At 37.6% G+C, this 17,663-nt stretch overlaps 1 long non-coding RNA gene across 1 annotated transcript; it reads left to right on the top strand.

The window, feature by feature from the left end:
• Nucleotides 1-12,849: 12,849 nt before the first annotated feature.
• Nucleotides 12,850-15,551, top strand: LOC143736786 (uncharacterized). Its single transcript, XR_013203571.1, has 4 exons — nt 12,850-13,140; nt 13,473-13,630; nt 14,206-14,245; nt 14,579-15,551. It is a non-coding gene; the product is annotated as an uncharacterized LOC143736786 (long non-coding RNA).
• The last annotated feature ends 2,112 nt before the right edge of the window (nt 15,552-17,663 follow it).

Consider the following 17,663-nt stretch of genomic DNA (forward strand, 5'->3'; position numbering starts at 1 on the left):
CCCAAGGAAAAAGGTCGTCTTAAGGTCTGTGGACACTATGTGTCGAAATTCTGCTGCAATCTAGTAAAGTGTCAGACCCACAATTAGAATATTACAGTTTTTTTTAGTTTTTTTTTTAACAATTGCTTGGACACATTTCTCAATATTTAGCGTACTCTTTTCAAAACTGAAAAAGTGACCTATGTAAACGTGCAGATTGGCCTGTAGTTTTGGTAGTGGTTTACTCTGTAAGAAACAAGAATTCATGCAAAGAAAGATTATTTGAAAGATATATCCAGTCACTGGAAGATCGTTTCGGATCACTAAAGAACGTAAGTGATAAATTTGGTGTTCTGCTCAGTTTCACTGACATGGATGACGAGGCACTCAGAGAGCGACTGAGTAACACACTGACTGACGGGAGGAGACTGACCTTGACTGGCTAGAACTGGAATCCAGAGCCTTACAAACTTACCAAAGGCAAGCATGACCGCATTTGAATTTCTCAACTTTCTCCACCAAAAAGGGCTGACTGGGCTTTATCCAAACCTTTGGGTGGCTCTGAGAATAGCCTGCACACTACCAGTGACAGTAGACAAAGCTGAAGCTGATAAAAACATACCTAAGGTCCTCCATGGCACAAGAATAAAAAAAAAAAGATGGGGTGAAGTGAACGTTTGTGTGTTTTTTAGGGTTTTAGACCATATTTTATGTTTCCTTTTTTTCCTTTTTTATTTTTATTTATATTATTTGCACTTTGAAACTTGTTCAAAGTTTGTGTTCTCACTGCACCAAACACAGTTGTTGTGTAAATGAACGGCTAGAACTCATTAAAAGTTTTCTGTTTTCAGTTGAAAACACTGTTGTGTAAGCGGCCCATAAGTTAATAACTAAAGATTCTGACAGCGGAAATGAATAAATTGAAAACGTACTTAAGCTGGACTTTATTCTAGATATGCTGTACAGCAAAAAGCAGTTTTTCCTGGAAAATTTGCCATACAGTGAAAGAGTCAATCACCCAGACAAGTGAACCCTCTGATAAACTCATGTTGAAACGAAACTCTTGGGATTATAAACGGAGCATATGAATATGATCAATATTTCAGTCAGAGCGAATCCCTCTTCAGACGCTCTTCACTCACTCCAGGTAGGCAAGAATATTCATACTTCTTTATTTATAGCAAATTATGATTATATTCATATTACACAGATGGTTATATATTTGAGTTGTTAATTTATTTCACTCGTGTAGTTTTTAGAAAAGATGTGACTTTAATAAAACGGACAAAATCTCACTAAATTTTGTGCATGAATTAATTTACTTAATTGATTATTTTTTTAATTGAAACATTTTTAATTAAAAAAGATAAATGAATAGGATCTTTAAATATATATATATTTGGAAAGAAAACTGATGAATGATTTTGAAACCGTACAGTCAGTGTGTGTTTTTAATTCAGCGAGTGAAATAAATATTGATAACTTTTGAATTGTAGGTGTTTTTCTCATGGTGATTTTTCTCAGTGTGTTTGACAGATCTGAACACACACACACACAGACACACACACACACACACACACACACACACACACACACACACACACACACACACACACACACACACACACACACACACACACACACACACACAATTATTATATACTTCTATTGCAGCACTATATAATGTTAGTTATTAATTATTAGAGTAATCTTTGAAAATGCTTTATGTCTGATACAGGTGAAGTGAAGTCTCAGTAAGTATTTCTTGTGTAAAGCTTTGACTTTATCTTTATTAACTTCATAATCAACTGATTATTATCAATATGAGTAAATGACTTACAACAAGGTTTAATTTGTTAACATTAACATTACATTAATTATACATTAGTTAATAAACTACATTAGTTAACATTAACTATTATTACAGCATTTTATTAATCTTAGTTAATTTCTACATTTTTAAAAGGAAAAGTTACTCATCAAGTGGACGAGGAAAGTTTATATGGACAGTGTAACTTTTACTGTATTCAACAGCTCCTTAAACCACAACAGAACATGATTGTGACGTCACAGCTAATCACATTTACTTTACACACACAACTCTTTATATATATTTAAATATTGTATTCAACATCCCAAGCATGAACGGAGCATAAAACAGAAGATTGTAGTTCAGTCAGTGGAACTAGCGCAGGTTCTGCCAGTAGAGGACACTGGTGTAACGTTAGCAATGATGGACATCCGAGACGGAGAGAAGTTATCAAGAGAAGGACAGAAAAACTACAACACAGACTCTATTAGACAATCAACTAACTCATGTTAACAAAGAGCCTTTATTGTGAAGTTTTATAGTGTTGTTGTTAGTTTGCTATAGTGCAAAAGTACAGCATGATAATTAGAATATGCATAATGGTTAATAGAATATGTGTGCTTTGGCTGGTAAAACCATAAAAAAGAAAAAAAGAAAAAATATCCAATGCTGTCTACTTATGAAAAAGTTTTGATATTTCAGGAAACTTGAAGCTCTTTGTGACAAACTACAATGAAGCATTACAGGACTAAACTCAGAATTTGACATAAATCATCAAACTCTCATTGGTCAAATAAAGGAGCTGAATGAAATCACTGATGAACTTGAATCTGTGCACAAGAAAACTACACAGAGGGCATTGTGGGATGGCTAGCGCGTCGGGCCTTATCAATTTTAACATTGGGAATCGCTGGAGGAACAGGTGAAGCATCTAACATGATCAAGACTATTGTGAAGATCATACAACATGTCCATAACAGAATAATCACAATGATTCAACATCTCAGTACAATTTATAACACCATAAAAGAGTTTCAGCAGAAGGAGAAGAAGGATTCTGTTCAACATAAGGAAATACTGGCAAGAGAGAGATCTGTGAAAACCGCAAGATTTGCCAAAACTCTCAAACTGGTTGAGCAACTAACTGACAAAATCCCCACTCTATTAGTTATTAGTCATCTATTATTCAGCAAAAGATACAAAAGCAGAAGAAATCAAATCAGAATCTTTGATATGTATAATCAGATGAGAGAAACAGCTGCTCAATTTCAGGAGACTGTGAATGAAACTAAAAGTGCCAAAGAATAAATAAAAAATAAGTTAAAAATCGATTTAGAAATGGTTGAACTGATCAGTCTGGTTTTATTATCAATAATACAGTCAAAGCAAACCACTCTAAACTGACATCTTTAAAAATGTCTGATGGGGGACAAGCAGCAGTTAAAGCAGTGTGTGTCCCTTGCCCTCGTTTCCTTACAGCTGGACACACACACACACACACACACACACACACACACACACACACACACACACACACACACACACACACACACACACACTGTGTGTAGTAGTGGGAAGTTCGGATCATTTTACTGACTCGGATTTTTGAGTCTCGTTCAGCAAAAAGAACTAATCTTTTTTCGAGTCATTTCGTTCATTTCGTTCATTTCAGCATAATATAATTAAAATAGCATGTTAAATATCCCAACACATCTAGTACTTACGAAAATGTTTATTATATTTGTAAAAAGAATAAAAATAAACTATAGGGTAATGCAGCCAAAGCCAAATTATAAGAAACCGAAATGTTTTATTAATTGATTAGTTGTTGGGTCTTAAAGGGACTATAAGTAAATTTTTAGGTAGTTTATAATCTAAAATCAATATTTTTATTCATAAATATGTCCCCAATGGTGTACAAATACCTCTGCCAATTATCTGACTTATCCTCGTAAATGAAGAATTTATTATCTTTATATACATGGGACGAGTAGGTCCACGGAGGCTTCCATGTAGTTCCGCCATCTTAATAGCAGAGAGGGACAAAAAGTATGCCAACGCGTTTCCACAACGCATTTTCGTTCAGAGCCAGCGTGACATGACTGAAAGCAGCAGAAACGGAGGAGCAGAGCAGTGAGAGGCGCTTGTCACTTTTATTTTTAATGGCGGACCATATCTACGCCGAGCCACTGGATAAGAAATCCTCTTCGCCAAAACAAACCAAAAATGATCGTAAAAGGAAACGTGACCGGAGATTACAAAAAACACGAGTGAATGTCGGGATTGCTTTTTCCCGGTGGAAAGAACTAATGCAGGAGAAAGATTTCAAAAGCGACGCTGAAGTCCTGCTTTCTCCTCGACAGGTAAATCAATGTTACAGTCCAATTACAAGTTTTTTTTTAATTGCTTGGTTGTTTACTTTATTATATAGACAGAAGAACATTTACAGTTAAAAGTTAAACAGGCTCTTTGATGAATAGCAGCGCAGTAAAGTAGAGAAGGCGCTAAAAAAAGTTTGTAAGTTTACTTTTGTAAGCTGAAAATTCGATACAAATATATTTTAATAGAGCATATGATTGTACTTGCATTGTTTGCATAGCTAAGTCTACTTCAATTTTTATGTTATCTGATATTTTCTGTTATTTATCATTTATACTGTGATCTCACATTGAATAATACAGACGCATAAATTCTGTATGTAGCTCCTGTAGCTGCCGGGCATCTTTGTCGTCGTTGTATTGACTCTCACTCTCCTCCTCTTCCTCCTCGCCTAGATCCCACTGATCCACTGCCTCTCTGTCCTCTTCCTCTACTTCTTCCTCTCCCTACTGTTGAATCATCTGATGATGATATCTAACAATGCACATACTTCAAAAAAATATAACGAGTAAACAAGGCATAACTACTAATTACAATAGTTCATGTATTTGACACTCATTACTTCATACTGTAACATTCGTTTGTTCGTTGTGTCAATTTGAAGTTTGTTTGAAATAACAAACCTGTTCACCTGAAAGAAAACTCGACGAAGTGCTGTTAGAAGACATCCTGTCATAGCTTTTTGGTACATAACGGCTACCGTAGATGCAACACGTATTTGAAAACGCGAGGCGCTGGAGAGCACAATTCGTTTAAATGCAAAATACAATTTCACTGCTAGATGGGAGTAATTCTTACTTAATGTCCCTTTAAGTTCAGGCTATTGCAGTCTGATTCTGGTAGTTCACCTCACCTCCTGATCCGAGACGTTCTTTCCTTTGCAACTTCATATTTATCAGGTTAGTTCTCCTCTCATGTCTCGAGACATTAGCTGTCGACTCGCCAGTGTCTGACTCTGATCTGTCTGCTGGGCCGACCGTGCCGTGTGTGATACAGCAGGGCCGGAAAGAGAAATGATTAGTTCATCTTTCGAGTCCCGAGTTCGGGTTCGGCCGGGTCCGAGTCTTTCGTTCTTCCTGTCAGTCCATAGAGGCTATGCTGTCAGTAGCGGAAAGAGAAATGATTAGTTCATTTTCTTCGAGTCTCGAGTTCGGGTTTTAAATCCTTCGTTCTTTTGTCACGTGACCCCTGGTATCTCGCATCAAATACAACATTAGATTCGTGTTATTGACTGCGTCTGAATGTATATTGTTTTATATTTAGGAATTAAAATACAAAATATGTGCAATAAACATTATCTGAAAAATTAAAGTTCCATCTTATTAGCCTATTTGTCCCTGTCCGTCTCTTTTCTAAATGTTTCTTGTGCATCTGTGGTGTGTTTTATTATATATTATACATTCATTAACTACTATTATTTTATACATTAACTATGTGCTTGTTTGTAAAAAGGTTGTGAATTAGTAGGCTATATATTCAATACGGTGACAAGTCACGTAACAAAAGAACGAAGGACTCAAACCCGAAGACTTGAAAAAAATGAACTAATCATTTATCTTTCCGGGACTGACAGCATAGCCTCTATTGGACTGACAGGAAGAACGAAAGACTCGGACCCGGCCGAACCCTAACTCGAGACTCGAAAGATGAACTAATCATTTCTCTTTCCAGTACTGACGGTAGTCTCTACTATGGGACTGACAGAAAGAACGAATGACTCGGACCCGTCCCGAACCCGAAGACTCGAGAGAGATGAACTAATCATTTCTGTTTCCTGTACAGATTCAGAACCCATATGTTGCGCAATGCGCATGCGCGGTCGACACAAAATGAACGAATCACTCTCTGAGACAACTCGGTAGTCCCGAGTCATAATAAAGATTCTTTCAAAATGAACGAATCATTCATGAACAACACATCACTAGTGTGTAGCTTGTTTGAGATGGAGCAAGCCCAAGCACGCGCGGCGGCTTCATCTCAGAATCGGAATCAGAATCAGAAAGAGCTTTATTGCCAAGTGTGCTTGCACACACAAGGAATTTGTTTTGGTACTGAGGCTTCCAGTGGACATATACAAATACAAATACAACATGAAACATAATACTACAAATTATAAGAAATAAAAAAAAAAAAAAAAATATATGAGAATAAAACTATCACTGTTGGGTTTAGTCAGAATAGACATTTTCAGATTTACAGATTATGAACCTATTTACAGTGTTTTGAATATTATAAATAATTAAATCTACATATAAGTATCACCTGAGTTGTAGGATATTGCACTAAACAGTGGGAGTATTGCACTTAAAGGCATATGCCTTGGGAGGAGTGTTAACTGTTCAGGAGGGAAATGGCCTGTGGGAAGAAACTATTCCTGTGCCGAGATGTTCTTGTGGCCAGTGATCTGAGTCTCCGTCTTGACGGTAACAGTTCGAACAGGTGGTGTCCAGGGTGAGTGGAGTCTGTGATGATTTTACCTGCTCTCTTCCTCACTCTGGAAGAGTACAGGTCCTGGAGGTTTGGCAGGGGGGCACCAATGATCCTCTCCGCAGTCCGGACTGTCCGTTGTAGTCTCCTGATGTCTGATTTGGTAGCTGAACCAAACCAGACAGTGATGGAAGCGCACAAGACAGACTCAATGACGGCTGAGTAGAACTGAATCAGCAGATCCTGTGGCAGGTTGAACTTCCTCAGCTGGCGAAGGAAGTACAGTCTCTGCTGGGCCTTTTTCACAGTGGAGCTAATGTGATTGTCCCACTTCAGGTCCTGAGAGATGATAGTGCCCAGGAACCTGAATGACTCCACTGCTTCCACAGTGCTGTTCATGATGGTGAGTGGGAGGAGTGCTGAGCTGTTCCTCCTGAAGTCCACGATCATCTCCACTGTTTTGAGCGTGTTCAGCTCAAGGTTGTTATAACTGCACCAGACAGCCAACTGTTCAACCTCCAGTCTGTAAGCAGACTCGTCACCGTTTTGGATGAGACCGATGACAGTGGTGTCGTCTGCAAATTTCAGGAGCTTGACAGTGGGGTCTTTAGAAGTGCAGTCATTACTGTACCGGGAGAAGAGCAGAGGGGAGAGAACGCACCCTTGGGGGGCTCCGGTGCTGATTGTGAGTGTCTTGGATGTGTGTTTCCCCAGTCTCACTCGCTGCTGCCGGTCCGTCAGGAAGCTGGAGATCCACTGACAGATCGAGGATGGTATGGAGAGCTGGGTCAGTTTGGCTGTGAAAAGACCAGGCATGATGGTATTGAAGGCCGAACTGAAGTCCACAAAGAGGATCCTTGCATAAGTCCCTGGTCTGTCGAGATGTTGCAGGATATAATGCAGTCCCATGTTGACTTCATCATCCACAGACCTGTTTGCTCTGTAGCAAACTGAAAGGGATCCAGCAGGTGTCCAGTGATGTCCTTCAGGTGGGCCAGCACCAGTCTTTCAAACGACTTCATGACCACAGACGTGAGAGTGACAGGTCTGTAGTCATTAAGTCCAGTGATTTTGGGTTTTTTGGGGACAGGAATGATAGTGGAGCGTTTGACTATTCTCCCGAGGCGAAGTACCAGTGCTACAATTATACAGTTCTGAGGATCTGAATGTTGTCAAGTCAAGTCACCTTTATTTATATAGCTCTTTTTACAATACAGATTGTTTCAAAGCAGCTTTACAGAGATAATAGGAAAATAATGTTGTAATAGTAAAATAGAGGTCACAAACAGAAAGATGAGAAGAAAAGTTGTGCAGAAGAGAAAGGAAACAACAAGAAAATAATACTCAAGTCCCTTGACGGTGTCTTTGCTCAGTGGAGTCGGACAGGTCGAGTCGCTGGTCTTTACACTCTTCGGTCTTCACACGACGAGGGCTTCACACAAGGGCTGCCGCAGTGCACTAACAAATAATATACACGCCTAATACCTCGTAATTTAATTCAGCAGGCCACTCTCTACTACTTAGCAAAGCTAAACTCAAAAGCCACGCGAGATGCACGACAAACAAACAAACGCGACTTCAGCACATGTTTTTACCACGGTAAACACAGTAAACAAGTTTCCTAGCAATGAAGAACCGCGCAAAAATCTAATGAGAAATGTAAACACTCTCAAGCTGATGTCCCCTCCTGTTGCTCGACTGCTTCTTCAAATACAATTCAAAGACATACTGCATAAAGCACCGTTCACACCTCCAGCGACTTTGTCGCTGTATGTCGCTGGTCTCTGTACTGCGAGTCGCTTGTGGGCTTTCGTAGTGCTGTCGCTCTAATGTTATTGGCAGACTGCACGTCTGGCCATATCTACAAGCCCAAATCAGAAAAAGTTGGGACATTTTGTAAAATGCAATACAATCAAGAATCTGTGATTTGTTCATTCTATTTAAACTTTTTTTCAACTGACAAAAGTACAAAGAAAAGTTTTCCAATGTTTTCACTGACCAACATAATTGTATTTTGTAAATATGAACAAATTTTGATTTTGATGGCTGCAACACACCCCAAACAAGTTGTGACAGAGACATGTTTACCACTGTGTCACTTCACCTTTCCTTTTAATCACACTTTTTAATCATTTGGGAGTTGAGGATTCTAATTGTTGGAGTTATGCTAGTGGAATATTTGCTCAATCTTGTCTGATACAAGACAGCCGCTCAACAGTCTGTGGTCATCGTTGCCTGATTCTCCTTTTCATGATGAGTCATACATTTTCCATAAGAGACATATCTGGACTGCAGTAAACAGGAGGAACATCCCTTCTATGGTGCAGAGTGTCTAGAAACCACTCAATTTTAGCATGTGCAGAATGAGGCCTGGCATTGTCTTGCTTCCCAGGAAAGATGTAATCTTGATGGCAGTTTATGTCTCTGTACAATCCAAATACATGCCTCCATGTCAATGGTGCCTTCACAATAATGCAAGTTACCCATACCGTTTGCACTGATGCACCTCAATACAAGCACAGATGTTTGCCTTTGCACCTGTCGCTGGTGAAAGTCTGGTTGGTCCCTTTCGTCTTTGGGACTGAGAACTCGATGTCCATTTTCTCCCAAAAACAAGCTGAAACATGGACTCATCTGACCACAGCACACATTCCCACGGTCTTCTAGACCATCTGAGATGAGCTCAGGCCCAGAGAACTCGCCGGCATCTCCACATAGAACTGATTTCTGAAAAGCTTTCTCCTTGCGTAACAGAGATTCAAGTGGCATTTCTTGATGCAGCGTCAGACTGTATTCAGTGAAAACGGTTTTCCAAATTACTCCTGAGCACATGTGGCTGTATTTAACGGATTAGCATGATGGTATCTTGTGAAATGCCATCTGAGGGCTCAAAGGTCACGCACATTCAACAGAGGTCTACTGCCTTACCCTACACAGACTGAGATTTCTCTGGATTCCCTGAATCTTGTGACAATATTATGTATGGAAGATGATGAAAGACATAAATGCTTTGCAATCTTGCATTGAGAAATGGGATTTTTTAATTGTTTGACAATTCTCTCATGATACTTGGAGAGTTGGATAATCTAATTTGGATAATCTTTTCACTTTTATTTGGTCTCTGTCCCAACTTTTTTGGGGTGTGTTGCAGCCATCAAAATCAAAATTTGTACATATTTACAAAATACAATTATGTTGGTCAGTGAAAACATTGGAAAACGTTTATTTGTACTTTTGTCAGTTAATAAAAGTTTAAATAGAATGAACAAATCACAGATTCTTGATTTTATTGCATTTTACAAAATGTCCCAACTTTTTCTGATTTAGGGTTGTATACAAAATACCATCACAAGTGATATATACAACTATATAATTTTAATTTGACTAGGAATTAGGCTCAAAAGAAACAGTATGCTGTTGGGAGAGTGTTTTTATATTACCACAGCAGTGTTCAGTGGATTAAATAATTTGCTTGATTAACGATCGATCAATCAACAAATTAAACTCACTCATACTGTCATAAATGACTAAAACGTCATTCGAATTTGACAAATAATACATTTTCTTGTCCCTAATAGTCAACATAATGCAGGGGAAACTGTAAAATGAACTGCAGCAGTGCTAAACTTGCATAAAATTACACCACTCGAACTATAAATGTATGAATTAAACTCACTGAGACTGTCGACAGTTTCTTTTCCATGCATCATTTTATTATATCCATATGGTTACAGTCAAATCATATAAAACAGTGAAATCGTCCTCGAACTCTTCTGTCTTGCCTGCACTCGAGACGGTGACGTGAGCTCCACTGAAAGGCTTCTTTCCTATTGGTTGTCGCTCGCGAAAATCGCTTCTCATTTGCATAAAGTTGAAATTTCTCAGCTTTTGTTGCTTGTCTCTTGTCGCTTGACACGCCCACATTCTGTCGCCAACGGTCAATGTCGCTCGTGTCGCCGGAAGTCGCCAGCGCTCCATTGAAATGAATGGGATCATGTCGCTTTGTCGCTGCGTGTCGCTGGCGGTGTGAACGGGAATTGGAGTCACTAAATGATGTTGGAAGTGAATTGGAGTCACTAAATGATGTTTCATTAACAAAGTTTGGGAGGAGAACGTTCAAATAATCAGGAGATACATTCGTTCAAATCTCTCCCATCAAAGAAGCTCAACAGACCCTCATCAGCTAAATTCTTTAGCACCAGCTCGTTCCCATACACCCAAACCTACAGGCTCACATTATCCACTTTAACACCATCAATACACTAATTAGTGGATATTTTTCCATTCTAACTGCAGCAGCAGCATCCACCCAAACTCCCACGGGAACCAACTTCAACATTCAACAACAACAACAACAGCTCCCACAGAAGCTCCGCTTCTCCATCAAAGTTATTTCACCGCCTCAGTTTCTTTGGAAAAGTATCTCCACTGGGGCAGCAGTAATGTTCCCTAATGCTCCCGCAGGAGCGCAGCTCTCCGTCCAACTTATCCTTTGGATAGTAAACGCAACATGAAAAGAATGTTTGGTTCCACTGATGCAGCAGTGTCATCTCTTCCACTCCCACAGGAGCCTCGTTTTTACTTTCAACATACATCTAATGCTGCATTAACTCCAGGGGTGCCGCTAAGGGGGGAAAAGTTAGGACAATTCTAAGGGCCCACACACTTTTGGGGCCCCCAGAGATCGATTTTATTAATGGAATGGGTGCGGTAGAAATATGCAACCTCATATTCTTTCATAGGGCCCAAAATTTCTCACGTCGCCCCTGATTAGCTCACCCGAGGGCTCACCCATGTTCAACCTTTCACAGCCGACTACCAGCGAGGCTCACCCTTCTGATGCCACAACCATCAAATACTCATCCGATGACGCAAAAAGCCCTCCCTATCCAGTGACTAACTGCTCACGGCCAGTTACCATATTAGATGCTAAAACCGCTAGACTCAACAAACAACTTCCCAATATACACAACATCTGTCACTAAACAGTCACTAAAGAAATTATTCTTTTTCCTACCAGTAGCATCTCAAAGTTAATGAACACATTTTGGATTTTCCCAGCATGTGGTTTACTCCAAACTCACTGGTTACAACGTGCAGGTTAACAATCTTTCTCCTTTGGTTTTTATAACCATCAGAAGCACATCCACTTCTTCTTCTTCTTCTTCTTGCATTTCCGAAACCTACTGTGAACTTGATCCAGAGACTCTAACCACTGACCCACTTCCCATCCTCCCCCGCTCAATATAAATATGCTTTAGTCAGCGCTTTGTTCAGATCCTCTAGCTTGAAAAAATTAAATTAAAAAAATTCTCAAATCCTATTAATTAAACCTGTTCTCCAAATATTTACATAAAGCTTCTCTTTTATTACGTCTTTGTTCAGGGTTTAATAGGTACCTCACATTAATATAAATCTCCTCTTCCCTCTGAACCTCTTCTAATAACTTTTCTCTGTCATCTTTATATTTTTCACAATACATGATGACATGTTCTACCGTTTCGTTTTCTCCAACCGCACATCTTTGCTAAAAAAGATCTCTCTGCATGCTGGTAATCACACACACCTGGTTCTGTCTGGCATGAGCAGTTTCAGTGGCCAATCCGCTTCCTTATTTCTTCCAGGTTCCACTATGAGCTCACAACCATTTTGATCTCAAATCTCTTTTTTCTTTCTTTATTTAACAATCATGAATATGATATATATATATATATATATATATATATAGGGTTTTTTTTCTACAATTTCAAGTTTAGCTTAATAAACAAAACATAATCCTCTGAGGAAAAAGGCTTTAAAGTCGTACTCAAGCACACTGTGGCTTTGTCAATGAAGCGCACAACGTAGGAGCAAACTCAAAACTGTCTTTAATACATCCACAATGTAGTAACAGGGAATCACAGGAGAGATACAAAAACAACCACTACATATTAACATATATTTATATATTGTCTGTGATATATTGTGTGGTGAAGAGAAAATTTTCCACAACAGGCATTAAAGTCAAATCATGTCCGTTTTGACTTCTTTAAATCAAAGACCCTGAAGGGCTGAAATTAACATGGAAAAAAAGTAACTAACTCAAAAACTGTTGATTAAACAACTCCAGAAACAGCTTTGCCATCTTCTTTATCAAGATCATCTTCTCCCTAAACACAGAGTACACAGTTTACCACCATAAAGCTCTATATAAATAAAGCTGACGTGACTTGACTTGCAACAACAACAAAACCAGGTCAGATCTATTCATCAGTATAATAAGAGAAACTACCAGGATTTGTCAGGACACACTGAAGGAGTTTGCTGGAAAAGCAGTTTTTCCTGGAAAACATGGCATAAAGTGAACGTGAAAATAAACAGTTTCCAGAAAATCCCCCAAAGGGAAAAGAGGAACCGCATAGTGTTGCAATAGAGATGAGAAAGTCTATTGTTCCTTGTAAAGTCATGTTGAAACGAAACTCTTGGGCAAATAAACGGAGCATATGAATATGATCAGTATTTCAGTCAGAGCGAATCCCTCTTCAGACGCTCTTCACTCACTCCAGGTAGGCAAGAATATTCATACTTCTTTATTTATAGCAAATTATGAATCATATTACACAGATTATTATATATTTTAGATGTTTATTTCAGTTTAGTTTTTAGAAATTATGTGACTTCGATGAATCTGACTAAATCGTGTGCATGAATTCATTTAGATAATTGATTAGTTCAAATAAACATTTTAATTCAAAAAGATAAACTAATAGGATATTTTTAAAAACAACAAATGATTTGGACAGAAAACTGATGAATGATTTTGAAACCATACAGTCAGTGTGTGTTTTTAATTCAGCAAGTGAAATAAAGATGTTTTTCTCATGGTGATTTTTCTCAGTGTGTTTGACAGATCTGAACACACACACACACACACACACACACACACACACACACACACACACACACACACACACACACACACACACACACACACACACACACACACAGCCAGCAGTGTCTCTGATCACTGTGTTTGACATCATCCTTCAGTCCAGCGTGAGTCTTACTTTCATTTAGCAATTTATGAGTCTTTTTTATTTTTGCATTATGGATTAATTAAATTTAAATGATAGATTTTTCTAACATTGATGAGATTTCCTTTACTTTATTGTCATGTCATTGACCTTACAGCAATTTGTAATTTTACGAGGTGGATAATTCGTAGGAATTCATACAACCTCACTCATACGTATTCGTAAGATTTTTGCTAAATCGTATGTATTTTACGAGTTGCCCAATCGTATGAATTATCCACCTCGTACTTCGTGAGTTAGCGTTGTCATTGACACAAGTGTACAAGGAGTGAAAATAGTTTATTCATAGATCCTTTCAGGAATACAGAAACAATGAATGTGACATTCAACTTCAATAAATACACACATAAAATCATTATGTACTTGTAGTATCTTCACTATAAATTAGACTACTACACACACTGACTTATAGTTATCACTTTACTTCTGTTTGCAGCAGTTACAGCAACAGACATCATGGGATCAGTGTGTTTATCGATATTATAGTTATGAATGGTTATTAGAGTAATCTTTGAAAATGTTTAATGTCTGATACAGGTGAAGTGAATCGAGCAGACGAGATGACTCAGGAATCTCAGTAAGTATTTCTTGTTCAAAGCTTTGACTTTATAAACTGATTATTAGTTAATAAAGTTAATAAAATTAATCAACTGATTATTATCCAAATGAGTTAATTAAAGGAAGAAGGAGAATGACATAAAAAATACAACACAGCCTCTATTAGCCAATGAATAACTCATGTTAACAAAGTTTTATAGTGTTGTTGTTAGTTTGCTATAGTGCAAAAGTACAGCATGACAATTACAATTTGCATAAAGGTTAATCGAGTGCGCTTTGGCTGGTAAACCATAAAACAGACAAAACACATATCTAGTGCTGTCTACTTATGAAAAATGTTTTGATATTTCAGGAAGTTCGAAGCTCTTGGTGACAAACTGCAACGGAGCATTACGGGCCTGAACACAGAATTTGACAGAAATCATCAAACTCTCACTGATGAAATACAGAAACTTGAACGTGGTTTAGATCTTACTGGTGCCGCTGTTAGAGATGCATCATTAATCATGGACAAGATGATTCAGCATCTGAGTACAATTTATGACACCGTAAAAGAGTTTCAGAAGGATTCTGTTCAAAATAAGGAAATACTGAGAACAGTGAAATCCGTGAATATGAAGAGAATTGACAAAACTCTCCAAGTGCATGAGAAACTAAAAGGCACAATCGATACTCTATTGCAAAATATTGATCATTACAAAATCACAGGACAAACCAAGGCAAAAGCAGAAGAAATCAAATCAGAAACTTTGAAATTGATTCCTCAGATGAGAGAAACAGCTGATCACATTCAGGAGACTCTGAATGAAATTAAAGATGGCAAAAAATAAATTAACAAATTAGTTTAAAATCTGTTTAGAAATGATTGGACTGATCCGTCTGGTTTTATCATCATCTGGTATTATGATCAATAATACAGTCAAAGCGGATCTCTCTAAACTGACATCTTTAAAAATGTGTGCATTTAATGATGAATAAAATCTTGCAGAAAGTGTTCAGTCTTTCAAAGCAGTGAATTATGAATTACAGAAGTTTACATATTCTGGGATTTTCTACTGTAGATCTGATGATTTCAGGGCTAGAAACTCACATTACAGCAGAGGTTTTCTCTTATCAGAAAATAGTGATGAAAATGAGGTCAAATGTTTTTTTTTACATTGATTTTGTAATATGTGAGTAAATTACTCTGGTTGTCATGTATGTATTTGAAAGATTTTACTTTATTTTTGATGAGCAACTGTTTGCATGTTTAATGTCAAATGATGTCAAGACCAACATATATATATATATATATTACAAAATAAATGTAAATCTGATCTCACCAACATATTCACCAAATTGTGTGATCTTTTATAAGTAAACATGGGAAGGTGTTTGAAATCATTTTTTAAGAGGTGACATGAAGCTAAAATAAACTTTTTTTTCTTTCTTTTTTTCCTTTCTTTTTTACAATATATTAACTGTTCTTGTCGCAAGCGTTGGTTTACTGAAAATTCGGTCTTTTTTATTCATTATTTAATAACTGACTTGTATTAGACTTTTTCACTATATCAAACAGATTTAAACCAAAGGCATATCAAGTCATTATAACGTCCTCCATTATTAATAAGTATTAATCAGAAACGTTTTTATGTTTAATAGGGAGCCAGTGTAGTGTTGACAGAACCGGGCAAATATGGTCATACTTCCTGGTTCTGGTAAGAACTCTAGCGGCTGCGTTTTGGACCAGCTGCAGTTTATGTATTAAACGTGCAGGGCAACCACCCAGTAGAGCATTACAATAATCTAGCCTTGATGTCATGAACGCATAAACTAATTGTTTTGCATTTGTCATTGAGAGCATATGACGTAATTTAGATATATTTTTTAGATGGAAAACTGCGGTTTTACAGATACTATTCACGTGACTTTCAAATTAAAGATTGCTATCAAAGAGCACACCCAGGTTCCTAACCGACGACGAAGACTTGACAGAGCAGCCATCAAGTGTTAGACAGTATTCTAGGTTATTACGTGAGGAAGTTTTTTGTCCAATAATTAGAATCTCTGTTTTTTTCAGAATTAAGTAGTAGGAATTACAAGTCATCCAATTTTTTTATATCAGCTATGCATTCCATTAATTTGGTGAATTTGTAAGTTTCGTCAGGGAGTGAAGAAATATAGAGCTGAGTATCATCAGCATAACAGTGAAAACTAATGCCATGCTTCCTAATAATATCCCCTAAGGGTAGCATGTACAGAGTGAACAGCAACGGTCCTAGTACTGAGCCTTGTGGTACGCCATACTGAACTTTTGATCTATAAGATCTCTATAAGATACGATCTCTTCATTTACTGCTACAAACTGACAACGGTCAGATAAGTATGATTTAAATCATAATAATGCAATTCCACTAATGCCAACATAATTTTTGAGTCTATTTAAAAGAATGTTGTGGTCGATAGTTTCAAATGCAGCACTAAGATCGAGAAACACCAATAGCGAGATACAACCACGATCGGATGATAAGAGCAAATCATTTGTGACTCTAATGAGAGCTGTCTCAGTACTATGATACGGTCTAAATCCTGACTGAAAATCCTTGCAGATATCATTTTTTTCTAAAAAGGAACATAGTTGTGAGGATACTGCCTTTTCTAGAATCTTTGAAAGAAAAGGCAGACTTGAGATCGGCCTGTTATTGACTAATTCTATAGGATCAATAATAATAATAATAATAATAAGTTTATTTTTTATAGCACCTTTCTGGAACCCAAGGTCGCTTCACAAAATAATACAAACAGTTGACAGACAAAGAGACAAGCAATCTGCTTGTTATAATAATTAAACAAACAGAAAAGCAGATGGAGACAACCAATAACTATAAATAATTAACATGAGAAGTTAGAAAATCAAAGAAGACATACATTTTGATAAAGAAACCATGTAACATAAAAATAAAAAAGTGGAGGACAGAGAAATAGAATGGAAAATAATTATTTACTAAGCATGGTGAATATATGAGTTTTAAATTGTGATTTGAAGGTCTGCAGGTTAGGGGTGGCACGAAGATCAGACGGCAGCTTATTCCACAGTTTAGGGCCTACAACACTAAAAGCCCATACCACCCACAGTAGAGAGTTTATACCTGGGTACGACAAGCAAATTGTCATCGCTAGATCTAAGGGTCCGAGCAGTAACATATGGTTGCACTAACTCAGCGAGGTATTTAGGTGAGGGGACATGACAGGCTTTATAAACTAAGACTAACAATTTAAACTGGATGCGACTGACCACAGAAAGCCAGTGAAGTTGGTAAAGGATAGGAGTGATATGTGCAGATTTTTTGTTAAACCTAAGGGCCCGAGCAGCAGAGTTTTGTACCATTTGAAGGCGGTGTATAGCTTTGGTGGGTAGGCTGCTATATAAGGAGTTACAGTAGTCCAATCTGGAGGTT

This window comes from Siphateles boraxobius, unplaced genomic scaffold (assembly GCF_051911475.1).
Source record: "Siphateles boraxobius isolate OS27281-9 unplaced genomic scaffold, OSU_SipBor_1 130, whole genome shotgun sequence".
NCBI lineage: Eukaryota > Metazoa > Chordata > Actinopteri > Cypriniformes > Leuciscidae > Siphateles > Siphateles boraxobius.